Source organism: Hylobates moloch, unplaced genomic scaffold (genome assembly GCF_009828535.3).
Source record: "Hylobates moloch isolate HMO894 unplaced genomic scaffold, HMol_V3 SCAFFOLD_22, whole genome shotgun sequence".
In the NCBI taxonomy this organism is placed as follows: Eukaryota; Metazoa; Chordata; class Mammalia; order Primates; family Hylobatidae; genus Hylobates; species Hylobates moloch.
In genome coordinates, this window is record NW_026652297.1 from 46,392,269 (window position 1) to 46,406,524 (window position 14,256).

The following is a 14,256-nucleotide window of genomic DNA, read 5'->3' on the forward strand; positions in this document are numbered from 1 at the left end:
TGGCTTGTGATATTAAATGGCAATTCACACCCATTTGGTAATGAAAAGCCTCCTCTACCTATGGTTTCAGTGTAGTAGAAAGAGCTGGGCTTAGAATTCACACAGTCCTAGGTCAGACCCTGCCACTTAATGGCTCTCTGACCTATATTTAATGGCGACCCACCCCCCAACCCCCAGCCCAACCTGACAGGGGTAGCTGGGAGAGATAAGGAACTGGAAACCGTGTGGTATCATATGACCTTCTGAGAGGTAAACCAGTGCAATCAACACAGAGACATAGCCCCAGCTAGCTTCAAACATCCTTGAAAAACAGGATGTCTCTTAAGTAAACAGCAGTCAAAACACGGCTCATCTGATTAAGGCTAAACTAAAGAAGGAGACAGAAAGAAGAAAAAAATAGCCAGGCGTGCCGGCCTGCACCTGTAGTCCCAGCTACTTGGGAGGCTGAGGTAGAAAGATAAGTTGAGCCCAGGAGGTGGAGGCTGCAGTGGGCCATGACCACAGCACTCCAGCCTGGGTGACACAGTAAGACCCTGTCTCAAAAGGAAGAAGAAGAAAGAAGGCAGGCAGACAGGCAGGCAGGAAGGAAGGAGAAGAGGAGCGGGAGGAGGAGGAGGAGGAGAAAGAAGAAGAGGAAGAGGAGGAGGAGGAGAAAGAAGAAGAGGAAGAGGAGGAGGAGGAGGAGAAAGAAGGAAAAACACCAGTGACCTAGAAATGGCTACCATAACACTCCCACTAATACACCACCCTGCTCCCCAGTACCCCCGGCAGAGGTTGCTAAGTTACCACAGCACTCTTGCCCATAAGCCTAAAAGTGGCTTCAGAATCTCTCAACACAGCATCCCAGGCAGCTGCCATCAATCGGATTGGCGTTGACACCAGGCAGTGAGACTCATTTTCTATTCCAATGTTGTTTAATCAGCAATTTGTAACAAACACAGTGCTCTTGGCTATGGGGCATGCATGATTCATCAGGCCATAGCACAGTCTCCAGTCTCGATGACAGATTCAAGACGATGTCGCCTCCTGTTTCTCTGATTGCGCCCTTACCAGGACATTGGTTGTGACTGACTTGCCTTTTAGGTTTTCATGTTAGGACAGAATTCACTGACCAGAGAACACAAGTGAACAAGAACACAGAAGAACGGCAGAGGACTGGAGGAGTCAGATTTCTCACTGTGAAGTCGGAGTGCTGACGCGAACACCAGACACCTGTGAGGTGCATTAAGTCAGTTTCCAAACCTGCTATCCTCTGGTTGTGTCTCAAAATCAAATTACCAGAACTACATCTCAGACCACAGGGGCACCTACACGACCAGCCAGTCAATATCCCCAATAAACAGCTTTATTTCATGACTCTTTCTAGCTGCAATCTCAGTTTCCTCATCTGTAACATGGGTAATTTTTATGTGGCCACTGTAAGCATTAAATATGCTGCGATATTTAATCACGTAGCACCGTGGCGGGTACAAAGTAGCTACTCAAGAATGTTCATGATCTTCCAATCCCCTCGATTTAGGACCTCATCAAGACTCACCGGTAGAGGGGCAATATTTTCACTCCAGTGACCCCTCTTCATCAGCCCTGCCAGAGGGGGGCTTTCTGAAGCCCTAACACTTTCCTACTCAGAAACCTTTGTGGGTTTCCCCAACCCCCGTAGACTAAAGACCAAAGTCTCAGGCTGACGTTCAGAAGCCTCCTCAAACCAGCTCCTCTCTATCTCTTCATCCTCATCTCCTACTCTGTCCACCCCACCTGTCCCTCAACACTGGATCCTACACCTCTCTCAAACACACAAGCCACACTTTTCATGAGGCTTTCTCTGTTTTGTGAAATTCTACAGATTCTTCAAGGCCCATTCAAAGTTCTCTTCCTCTGCAAAGCTTCCCTGGCACACTCTCTTGCTTTCCTGGCCAGAGCGTTCACTCTTCCCTGTTTCAGCCTCCATGGTATTGTTCGAATGCAGCATTTCCCACTTCCTGAGAACAAGAGACTGTGTGATTTACTGTCTCCTATTCCGTACATTCTGTTGGCCTGAGTCAAAGGTGCATTAAAGGTAGGAAGATCTTCTTTAAATTTCCAGAGTTCTTAGAAGGTTAAGAGTTATTGATCCAGAGAAGAACCTGTGATTTCAAAAAAGTTTATAATCACCGACTTTTCCCAAAAGGCTGGCCCTGATTTCCTGTATTGCTCACAGCAACTCCAGGGCAACCACGACAGTCTTCAGTTTCCAGGTGCAGACTGGAGATGCGGGGAGGGCACATATCTGATGAAGGATAAAGTCCAGAAAGCAGCAGAGCACAGGTTGGAGGTCAGGCGCTCTGGCTGCAGTGCCCACAAACTGGACCATGTGCTGTGCTGCTGGGCCCCAGCGGTCACACTGCCAGCCTCGAGGCCCTGTGTGGACGAGTTCACCTGCACCAAGCAGTCTGGACATTGGGACTGACGACTAGTGGGGAGACAGGCATCTAAATAACAGTTTCAGCATGACCAGTATGGTGAAGAGTGTCTATCTTAGAGGGTTAGGAGACAGACGTGAACTGGGAATCTCACTGGGAAACATAGGCCAATCAATTAACTGTTCAACCCTGTTTCCTCATCTAGAAAGTGAGGACAATGTCACCTACATCCCAGGATAGTTTCAATACCACATTAAGATGAAATATATAAAGAAAGTGCTGTGCTTCTTGTATGGTAAAACTATATAATTCCATACACAAGGTTTGAAAAGCTGGTAGAGAGGCAAAGAATAAAACCCCGGGGACCTCAGGCCACACAGTCCAGCCAACTCCTGGGCTGACCCTGTCACCACCTGGATGACACGTTCGTGAAGAGGGTGTTCAGAATCTGGGCAGTTCCTGTCATCCGCCTCCAGGTCCACTGTAAGTCCCACATCACTCACCAAACTGCACTCTCCATGCTGTGACAGGCCAGACTGTCCGAGGGTATCTGACCACTTGGGAAGGAATTTTTTTTTTTTTTTTTTTTTTCTGACACAGAGTTTCACTCTTGTCACCCAGGCTGGAGTGCAATGGTGTGATCTCGGCTCACTGCAACCTCTGCCTCCTGGGTTCAAGCGATTCTCTCGCCTTAGCCTTCCAAGTAGCTGAGATTATAGGCACCCACCACCACACCCAGTGAATTTTTGTAGTTTTAGTGGAGACGTGGTTTCACCATGTTGGCCATGCTGGTCTTGAACTCCTGGCCTCAGGTGATCCGCCCGGCTCAGCCTCCCAAAGTGCTGGGATTACAGGCATCAGCCACCAGGCCCAGCCTGGGAAGGAATCTTGAGCCCAGTCACTATACTAAGTCAGGGAGCTCAGGGAGCTCAGGGAGCGAGCTTCCCCTTCCCTCCTAACCACTGCACCAACACCTCTGCACCTCCCCCCGCCCAATTCATGACCTGCCCTGACTCTCACTCCTGGCGTTTGCCTAATCCTCAACTAATCCCACTAAGAACTAGTTCCCTGCATCTGTACAACTCAAAATCCTATCATATAGCTTTAAATGCATGCAATTAATAGAAGACTTTGAGATATAAAATCCCTTTAAGAACTTAAGGAATAATCTCTGATGTCGGAACTTTAGACTTCCTGGCTAATGGGGGTTGGGGGAGGTATTCAAGGTCTACGAAGACATTCTCGCACCTTCAAATCACGCCGTGTAGACAGAACATTAGCCAGCCCCAAGCGGGACTTAGACATGTTAGAGGTTAGACAGATGGGAGATGAGGGGCCTCTAGCCATTTCCTCCCTTTGGAGAAAAAGCAAACTACAGGTACACACCCTGGCCCAGCCCAGCTCCCCCACCCAGAGGAGAGGTTGCCAGAGTGGGCTGACAGCAGGACAGAGGGCACCAGGTGGCTGCACAAGCCGCTAATAGGTTTTCTGAGTAGCTGGAATCTGCTCCACTGTTTGCAAATCATCGTCACCCTGGATCAATTGCTGCGCCCCTAGGTGTGGAGAAGGGCTGGGCCTGTGCCAGCCTCTTTTCCGCTTTTCTCAGTACTAACTTTTTTTTTGTTTTTTGAGATAGCATCTCACTCTCGGCTCACTGCAATCTCTGCCTCCTGGGTTCAAGTGATTCTCCTGCCTCAGCCTCCCGAGTAGCTGGGATTACAGGCGCCTACCACCATGCCTGGCTAATTTTTGTATTTTTAGAGATGGGGTTTTGCCATGTTGGCCAGGCTGGTCTCAAGCTCCTGACCTCAGGTGATCCATTGTGAGGCACTAACTTTTTCTTTCTTTCTTTTTTTTTGAACGGAGCCTTGCTCTGTCTCTAGGCTAGAGTGCAGCTCCGCTCACTGCAACCTCTGCCTCTCAGGTTCAAGTGATTCTCCTGCCTCAGCCTCCTGAGTAGCTGGGACTACAGGTGCACGCCACCATGCCCAGCTGATTTTTGTATTTTTAGACAGGGACGAGGTTTCACCACGCTGACCAGGATGGTCTTGATCTCTTGACCTCGTGATCCGCCCACCTCGGACTCCCAAAGTGGGGAGGCACTAACTTTCTGAAGGAAACTGAAACCAGGTGCCCTTTCTTCCAAAATATTGCTTCATTTCCCACATCTGGAAAGGGCAGAACAGTGTTCTGACCAGTATCACCCTGGGGGAAGGCCACAGAGCCTCCCCGCTGCCTTCCAGACGCCATGGGGGGCCCAGAGCTTTCTCAGGAAGGAAAACCCTTCCAGGTGTTCCTATATAAGAGAAGGGCTGGGGGAGCAGAAGGTTGTTTGCTTGCTTTGTTTTTCCTAATCTGTCTATAAACAAGTTTTCTGCACAGGCAACACACCCTGTCTCATTCCTGCGCCACCTTCCCCTACACGCTAATAGGTTTCAGCAGCTGCTCAGCCAGGCCCATTAGCAGCAGTCAGCCTTCCTCCTGTAATGCGCTTTTCTTCCTGAGCCCCCACAGTAAATTCAGGAGATAAATCAGCCTCTGCTCAGAGAGCAGCAGCCGAGGGGAGGGTGACGGTCAAGGGTGAGCGGGAGGCAGCCGGGTAAACAATGCCACTTCTCACTAGATTTCTAATTGGTTGTCACTGCCTGTCAGAGAATGATGACAAACGCCACACTTGCCCTGAGAGGGCTGCAGTCCAGGCTGGGCTGTGCCGAGAAACCTCGGCCGGCAGGGGCGTCAGGCTGTGACCACCTACTCCCGCACGGGGCCAGCTTGCAAATTTATTTTCCAAATCTTCCCAACATCAATTGGCCCAACATTTTCCTAACAGCCAAAGCTCACGATCTGGGCAAGCGAAGGAGAAGCAGGAGCTCAGACTCATTCATGAGTTTCCAATTAATTCACTTAACAAATCTATTTTTCAGCCCCAGGTTCAAGACCTTGGTCGAAGCCAGGGAAAATAAGAGGAAGTGACTCAAAGATGAATCACATGGAGCTGTTGCCCGCCTCCCGCCCACTCACAGCGTGGAGGAGAGATGACATATATATAAATAAGCGGGGGGGTGTGGAAAATGAGGAGGGCCCTGAGGGAGGTTCTGATAAAGTGCAATGAGAGTTCAGAGGAAGGAGAAACTATTTTATGAATTTTAAAAAATCCCAAGAGCAGAGTATCTAAAAAGTCATCCACGCAAACCCTAGAGCAATAATTTTCAATCGCAGGTTTGTGAGCAAACTGCTAAGCAGTCATCAACCACGAGGTGTTCTGCAAATAATTTACTGTTCATTCATGAATGCAACCAACATTTAATGAGCATCTACACGTGGCAGGCACTGTGCTAAGTGCCAAGGACACAGCAGTGAACAAGGCAAGCCTGAGGCCCCCCCATGTAGAATTTCTGAATATTATTTAAAAATTTCCAAGTGCGGCCTGTTGAAGGAACTGACAGTGTCCTGGAACAATTATTGTGGGAGTTCTGAATAAGAAGTAGTCCAGGGCCAGGTGCGGTGGCTCATGCCTGTAAACCCTGTGCTTTGAGAGGCCAAAGAGGGCAGCTCACTGGAGGCCGGGAGTTCAAGACTAGCCTGGGCAACATAGTGAGACCCCTGTCTCTACAAAAAATACAAAAATTAGCCGAATGTGGGGGTGCACACACCTGTAGTCCTAGCTAATCTGGAGGCTGAGGAAGGAGGATCACTTGAGCCCAGGAGTTGGAGGCTGCAGTGAGCTATTCTTGTGCCACTGCACTCCAGCCTGGGCAATACAGTGAGACCCCGTCTCAAACAAACAAACAATAAAACAAAAAAAAAAAATAAAATAAAACAGTGCAGGATCAGGACAGGAGGCATCTCAGGAAGGAGTCTACACTGTCCTAAGAACACTGTGAAGCCGCTGAAGATTTAAAGCAAGAAAGTGAAGTGGTAAGATTTGCCCTTCTAAAACAGCACTTTGGTTGTGTGTGAAGAGTGGATTAGAGGGAGCGAGACCACCTGTAAAAAGACCAGTGCTGCTTTTTACAACTTAGAACACATTCAAGGTTCCCCTCTATCACAGCTCTGCTGTTGCACACTTACACCCGAGCTTTCTTGACAGCTCATGCTCCAGAACCTTGGTCCGCTTTATCCATGCCAAGGTCCCAAGAAGACCACAAAGGATCTTCTGCAGCTGTGATTACAAATTCATATACTACATATGAATTGTGATTTTATAGTGGCTCCCATCTCCTTTCAAATATTACCAGTGGTAAATTATTAAGTAAGGAGCATCTGTGGCACTATTTTCTCATTAAATAGGAACGTGTAAGAGACAGGGGAATTATTAATACCCAGGTATAGCCATGAAATATGTCATGCAGAACTACGTCAACAACCAGCCCTATGTATCCCAGAGGGAAGCAAGTTGAGAGCAGTTGCACTACAATTGCATGATAACACCATTTGCCACACTATATCAGGTGGTTTAATTTGGTAGCTCATCCCTACAAAATGTGAATCCCTGGTTTCAAAGGCATTAGGAAGTCACAGGTATAGGTAGAAGTCAGATGGTGCCATTTGCCTCATATGAATACTATGTAATGCTTCTCATCTTGCTCAAGGCAGAAGTAAAATCCGCACATCAATGTACAAAGCCCTGCATTTTCTGCACCTGTGCCCCTTTCCCAATCTCTCCGACCTCACCTCCTCCTGCTCCTCCTGCCTCACTCTGCTTCAGCCACACTGGCCTCCCGGTTATTCCCATGACACACGTCTGCCTCAGGACCTTTGCATGCGCTGTTTTCTCTGGAGTTTGGCCTGGCTGTTTCCTTCACCTCTTTATCCAATGGCACCTCAATGAGGCTGTCTCAGAGTACCCTATTTCAATTGCAGAACTCCCCACACATCCTATTTCCCTTGCCCGCTTCCCTCTCCCTCAATAACAGGACTGACTTTTCACCTTTCAACAGAATGCAGTTTACTCCTTTATTTTGTTTTTAGCCTGTTTCCTTCCCCTGCTGGGAAATAAGCTCTGTAAGGACAGAGTTTTTGTCAGTTTTATTCACTGCTATATTCCTGGTGCCCCAAAAGGATCTAATACACAATAGGTGCTTCACAAATGTTTGTTAAAGGTTTTTTGTTTGTTTGTTTGTTTGTTTGTTTTTGAGGCAGAGTCTCGCTCTGTCATCCAGGCTGGAGTGCAGTGGCGCCATCTCGGCTTACTACAAGCTCCACCTCCCAGGTTCAAGCGATTCTCCTGCCTCAGCCTCCTGAGTAGCTGGGACTACAGGCACACGCCACCATGCCTGGCTAATTTTTTTTATTTTTAAATGGGGTTTCACCATATTGGCCAGGCTGGCCTCAAACTCCTGACCTCATGATCCACCTGCCCTGGCCTCCCAAAGTGCTGGGGTTACCGGCGTGAGCCACCGTGCCTGGCCGTAAATGTTGTTAAACAGACCTGGAGGACAAAGGTTTTTAGTCACTTTACCTTTAGAAAACACTCTATTTTCTCTGCTCGTTTTGGCAACAACAGCAACAACTGAAACCCTGCTTTTCTAAATATATTTCAGTTTGATTAATCTCAAAATAAGTCAGCTGGTTTTGCAGAGACACTGGCAGAACCATTTTGGGGTGAGAGGTGGCAACCTGGGTTTAAAAACTATTATAGGCCAGGCGCAGTGGCTCATGCCTATAATCCCAGCACTTTGGGAGGCTGAAGCGAGTGGATCACCTGAGGTCAGGAGTTCGAGACCAGCCTGGCCAACATGGTGAGACTGAGACTTAAAAATACAAAAGTTAGCCAGGCATGGTGGCACGCACCTGTAGTCCCAGCTACTCAGGAGGCTGAGGCACAAGGATTGCTTGAACACAGGAGGCAGAGGTTGCAGTGAGCCAACATCACACCGCTGCACTCCAGCCTGGGCAACAGGGCGAGACTCTGTCTTAAAAATAATAATAGGCCGGGCGCGGTGGCTCACGCTTGTAATCCCAGCACTTTGAGAGGCCGAGGCGGGCGGATCATGAGGTCAGGAGATCGAGACCACGGTGAAACCCCGTCTCTACTAAAAATACAAAAAATTAGCTGGGCGTGGTGGTGGGCGCCTGTAGTCCCAGCTACTCGGAGAGGCTGAGGCAGGAGAATGGCCTCATTTATTATTATTATTAAATAAATAAATATAAAAACTAATTACAGTTGCACAAAGGAATACCATTGAGCCATGAAAAAGAATGAAATCATGTCATTTGTAGCAATGTGGTTGAAACTGGAGGTCATTATGCTAAGTGAAATAAGCCAGGCACAGAAAAACAAATACTGAATGTTCTCAGTCATACATGGGAGCTTAAAAAGTTGATTTCTTGGACCTAGAGAATAGAATAATAGATATCAGAGACCAGGAAGGGTGGGTGGGGGGCAAGGGGAATGAAGAGAGATTGGTTATGCGTACAAACATACACTTAGATAAAAGAAATAAGTTCTGGTGTTTGACAGCAGATTAGGGTGACTATACTATAATAGCAACAATACCGTGTACATTTCAAAGTTACCAGAAGAGAGGACTTGAAATGATACCAACACGTAAAAATGACAAACATTCAAGGCCATGGACACCCCAAATACCCTGTCTTGGTCAGTACACATTCTATGCGTGAAATAAACACTCACATGTATCCCACAAAGATGTAAATTATTATATACCAATAACAGAGAAGAAACTAATTATAATTGACCCATCAAGTCCAGGGTGAGTTGAGTCTATGGATCCTGGTTACAATAACCGTCTTCAAGCCTCTGTCCCCTTTGCTAATGTTTTCGTAACAGAGTAACTCACTTCAGCCTCACAGCAGACCCATTTCCCAGACAAGAAAACTGAGACACAGAGAAAAGTGGCTTGAGGCTGTAACTTGATTTGTGAAAGGAGGATAATTTTACCCATTTTTTCCATCGGCCATTCCTTATTCCTGCAAAACACTTGCGTTTGAGTCTGAAGACAGTTCACACATTGCACGGGACACCTGCAGTCACTCGCCTCCTTCCAAAGTTGGCTATGAGCAGGTCTCCATGACTCACCCTGAACCTCTGCCCTAGAGTGGCGCCACAAGAGGAAAAAGACTCTACCAACTTAACCTGAAGCACTTGCCGCTGGTGGAACTAAAGTGGGAGGCCCAAGCTTCCTCTACAGAGCCTCCCCCTCCTTAGGAAAAAAAAAAAAAATCAACCAGGAAAGGCAAATTGTGCAGATGCCACTAAAAAGAAATTCCCACTTAATATTGCTTCCCCTGCACCCAGCGACTTTTAGACAAGCAGAAGACGAAATGCCCCGCCCGCGACTAAAGCATACTCCTTTTCATTTACTACCCTCTCAGCGTGTGTGTGGCCTGATGTCCAACTCTGGGGTCTGAATCCATCACCAAACTAAGAACCGTACCCAACAAAGGACACTGACACATGGCACAGGCTGGCCGTGCTGCCAGGCAGAGATAGGACAGGTTCTATCTACACAGGGAGAAGGAGAAGGCTGGACTGACCTTGCTAACGCACCATTATCACTTGAAAAATATCCATGAGAGCCTATCTCCCCAGGCCACGCTGCCGCTCTTTCCCTTCCTTCGTAGACATCTTTACCTCCATGAGTTAACAACATAAATCCAAAGAACCGAGCAGGTGTGACCATGAGACCACCGGCCTCCGTGGGTCTTTGAGAAAACAAGCCAAAGTCCCCTTCCAAATGACAGTGACAGCCCCCTAGCCGGGTGGCCCACCCCGCAGCCTGTAATAACACACCTACAAAACGCAGTTTAGCAGACTCAAAGGAAAGCTTCTAAGATCTCAATAGAGTTGGACTATAATCCAAAAACCATCCCTCCCCAGCGCTATTGCTGACAGGACATAATTCAGAGACCCAGGTAGTTGGAACTCAATTTGACAGCAAATCTCTGGATGTAAAAAATATGAACTGGCTTCAGCGAGTAGGGCAGAGTCCACCTGCTGCCTTCCGCGACAAGGTCGATGTGCCGCTATGCTAGGGCAGGGAGCCCGCAGGGAGGCGAGGCGGGTGGGGTGTGAAAAGCTGCCCTTGCTCGCGTGCTGCCCACTGGCGCGGCCTGGGTGGCCCCCTCATGACATCCCCCCGTCCACCCAAGCAGCCGCCCAGTACTCACTTTGCAGAAGCCCACAGACCAGGGCATGCCGGTCTCTCAGCAGGGGCCCGCCGAAGGGCCTTCGGGCCTTGAGGAGGAGCAGCTGGGGCTGGCGGACTCACCGCAGCCTCTGCGGGGCCTGTGACGTGCGGGCCGGGCCCCCGAGGGCCTTATCGGCCCCAGAGGCGCGCGCTATCGGGCCGGGCCCTCCCGGCACGGGCGGGCGGAGGGGTGGCGCCCGCCTGGGGACCGCAGATTACAAGAGCACCTCCTCCCCCAACCCCAGGCGGCCCCGCTCCCCAGACCTCGGCCGGCGCGGACCCCTGGTTGCCCTGGGGTCGGGAGCAGCCGGGGAGAGCTGAGTTCAGAGCCCAGAGTTGGACATCAGGCCACACGCTGAGAGGGTAGTAAATGAAAGGGAGTCTGGTTTAGTCGCGGGCAGGGCATCTCCTCTTCTGCTTGTCTAAAAGTCGCTGGGTGCAGGGGAAGAAATATTAAGAGGGAATTTCTTTTTAGTGGCATCTACACAATTTGCCTTTCCTGGGTTTTTGTTTTGTTTTGTTTTGTTTGTTTTCCTAAGGAGGGGGGTGGCTCTGTAGAGGAAGCTTCGGCCCTGGGTGCCCCTGGGTCGGGAGCAGCCGGGGAGAGCTGACCCAGGGCGCACGCCCCGTTGGCGCTGCTGGTGTGGGGCGCCGGAGTCCTTCCGGCCGGCCCCTCCGCCCCCCGGGGAGGCTGGAGCTCTCCAAGGCCGGGGAGCCTCCCGAAGCGCACTGCCCGGGAACCCTGGGCCCTCTGTTCTCCCCGTGCTTTCACTAGGGCCCCATGCTGCTTAATGGCCGATTTGCAGGGAATCTGGGCGCAATCTTAATAACACCAGGGCCAAAAATAACAACGTTCCTGGGAACCAGAGGTGAGTCACCACAAACAGGGGTTAGGAGGGCATGGGGTGGCGGGGGCGGGGCCCAGGCGGTCCCGCAGCTGCCAGAAGGTCGGGGCTGCCTGCCAGCCAGGCTGGACCATCCCAGGCCAAGCTCCTGCAGGCCTGGCCTAGGAATCCTTCTTTTACAACGTCCGTCCGTCCAACAATGGGATGAGGTGTCATCTGCCCAGAGTGGCTTTATCAGTGAGAACACCATACCCTGGAATGGCAGTTGGTGGCTGGCAGAGGGAACAGGTGACCCTGAGGAGCTGAGCTGTGGGGCCGGGGCATGGCAGCCTCCCTGGAGCCTGGGGGTGGTGCCATTAAGGTGGGGGCTGTCTCCCTCCATGGTTTCCTCTAGGGGTGGTTGTCACCGCTGGGGGCCGCTGTTGCAGTCCTCCCTTAGAAGGGTCTCTCCAGCCTTCCTCACGTGATGCTTGGCCTCCTGCTGGGCCCACGCTGGTCCAGGTCCCCTGAGGAGGCCGCCATCTGGCTTTAGAGCTTTCCCACAGCACCAAACTGGCCTTGCCATGAGGGCACAGCTGCTGCGGAAAGATGCCACCGAGATCAGCTTCATGACCTCTCTGTGTTTTCCACAGCAGCTGAAGGGCACCCCATGGACGCTGGGCCATCTCCCCGGGGACTAGTGCCTGACAGAGCTGACAGAGTTCTAGGCCATATGAGGGCTAGAAGGAACCGCCATGTCTACCACAGCACAGTCCTTAAGCAGGAGCCTTTTGAAGCACTTGGACTCAAAACAATGGCTGTTTTTGTTGTTGTTGTTGTTTGTTTGTTTTGAGGGAGCCAGAAAGCTAAAAAATGTCAAAGAAGCAGGTCACGTTAGACGTGATTTCAGACAGCCTCCCCGAAAGACAGATGATCTCACTTGGCAACACATACTGGGCCAGGCTCACTCATGAGGGGGCAGCGTGGCATGCACCCCACTCAGGGGCAAGAATGAGGCTGAAATATTAGCTGACTCAGAACATAGCAAGTGCTCAATAATGGCTTCTGGAACGAACCCGTGGTTGTCACCAGCAGGAGTGATGAAAGCTAGAAGCAGTTTCACCATCCGGGGAAGAGGAGGAACAGTATTTTTCTCTTTGGAGTTCCCACACTCAGAAGAGAGAACACCGGCATATGAACACAGAGTGTCACATGATGTAGGAAACATCCTGTAAGTAGAGAGTATAATTCCAAAGCTTAGGATCCTGCTAGTTCCTTGTGCAGTGCTTCCGGTGGGCAACATGGTGCCTCCCCAGTCCCTCAGGCTTGAGGCGGGCCAGCACAGCTTCTCTGGAAGCCAGGTCATTTCAGAATTTAACCCCAGAATCAGGTCACCCCAGGCAACATAAGGCTCCTCTCCCTTGGATACAGGAAGTGGAGGAAAAGGCCAGGCGTGCTCAGGGACAAACCAACACCCAGGTGAAAGGGAGCTGGGCTGGTTTCAGGGAGCAGCCTGGTTTCAGGGAGCTGGACTCACGATGTGCTTGAGACCCCCAAATTCACCCCTGGAAGCAGCTCCCCCCATGACAAGGAACTAAGGACAGGCATGTCATGGACTGTGAATTGGAGTGACATTTGCCCCTCCCTTCATCAACAGACTGCCCCAAGAGCTTCCCAAGTTATCTGCCATAGAATACCTTGTTTCCCTCGTCTCTGAAAGGGGGCCACAAAAGCTGCCCCACGCTGGAAGTGCAGGGCCAGGCCTTTAAAGTTTTGCTCCCGGATTATGAGAACACCTCGAAAATTCAGTGCTCCTCTCCACTCCCCCAAACCCCTTCACAAGCCCCCACCCTTTGTTTAACAAACATATATATAGTGGTTTCCTGGTACCAGATACTACTTTAAGCACTTGACAAAATATTTAGTCATACATAAAACCCTTGTAATTACACTGTAATTCACTCTTGTCAGATCCAGTTGTTGTGAAGAAACGGAGGCACGGGGAGATTAAGAGAGCTACTCAAGAAGACGCGGTGCCAGGTTTCTACCCAAGCCATTTGGATCTAGGGCCTGGAGGCCATGTGCACCATTTTGCATTAGATTAGCACTTTAATTCAGTTCACAGTTAGCCAATACACGTTCCCCATCTATACCTATACCCATCTGGAAGGCATCAAAAAGATAATAAACCGATAGTGTCATGTGCCCATGACCCAGCTAACAAAGAGGCTCTGGGTTCCAATGCCCCAGTCTTTCATGGGATTCCATTGACCTCATGCCCTGCTCCCCTCCCCAACAGAGATGGAAACATTATCCTGAATTTTGTGTTTATCATCCCTTGTTTCTCTCTATAGTTTTGCCACTTATGGTTGTATGATTTTTGTTTGTTTGTTTTTTGTTTTTTGAGACGGCATCTCGCTGTGTCAGCAGGTTGGAGTGCAGTGGCGTGATCTCGGCTCTGCCTCCCAGGTTCAAGCCATTCTCCTGCCTCAGCCTCCCGAGTAGCTGGGACTACAGGCACACGCCACCTTACCCAGCTAACTTTTGTATTTTTAGTTGAGACAGGGTTTCATCTTATGGTTGTATCTTTAAACAATGTCTTGTTTAGTTTTGCCATGTTTTCAGACTGTGAATAAATAGAATTACGCTGTGTGAATTATTCTGCTATTTGCATTTTTGCTGCAACGTCATGTTCCTGAAATTCAGCTAGGATTCATTTATTCCTTTTCACTGCTGTGTGATATCCCATTGCAGGCAAATAGTACACAATATTTATTTATTTTCCAAATGGGATCTCATTCTGTCACCCAGGCTTAGAGTGCAGTGACCCCATCACGATTCACTGCAGCTTTGAACTCCTGGGCTCAAGCAATCCTCCTG

General features: G+C 49.7%; 1 protein-coding gene and 1 long non-coding RNA gene across 8 annotated transcripts in view; one reads left to right on the forward strand and one right to left on the reverse strand.

Annotated features, from left to right (window-relative positions):
• ANK1 (ankyrin 1) overlaps nucleotides 1-14,256 on the reverse strand; it is a 242,735-nt gene that overhangs the window by 133,299 nt on the left and 95,180 nt on the right. The window lies entirely within an intron of this gene.
• LOC131382316 (uncharacterized) lies at nucleotides 10,719-14,032 on the forward strand. Of its 4 annotated transcripts, none has more exons than XR_009211702.1 (4): nucleotides 10,719-10,915; nucleotides 11,328-11,421; nucleotides 12,472-12,607; nucleotides 13,348-14,032. It is a non-coding gene; the product is annotated as an uncharacterized LOC131382316 (long non-coding RNA). The 4 variants fall into 4 exon arrangements; XR_009211701.1 differs by having other exon boundaries at nucleotides 10,721-10,915; nucleotides 11,359-11,421; XR_009211700.1 differs by lacking the exon at nucleotides 10,719-10,915 and having other exon boundaries at nucleotides 10,933-11,421; nucleotides 12,469-12,607.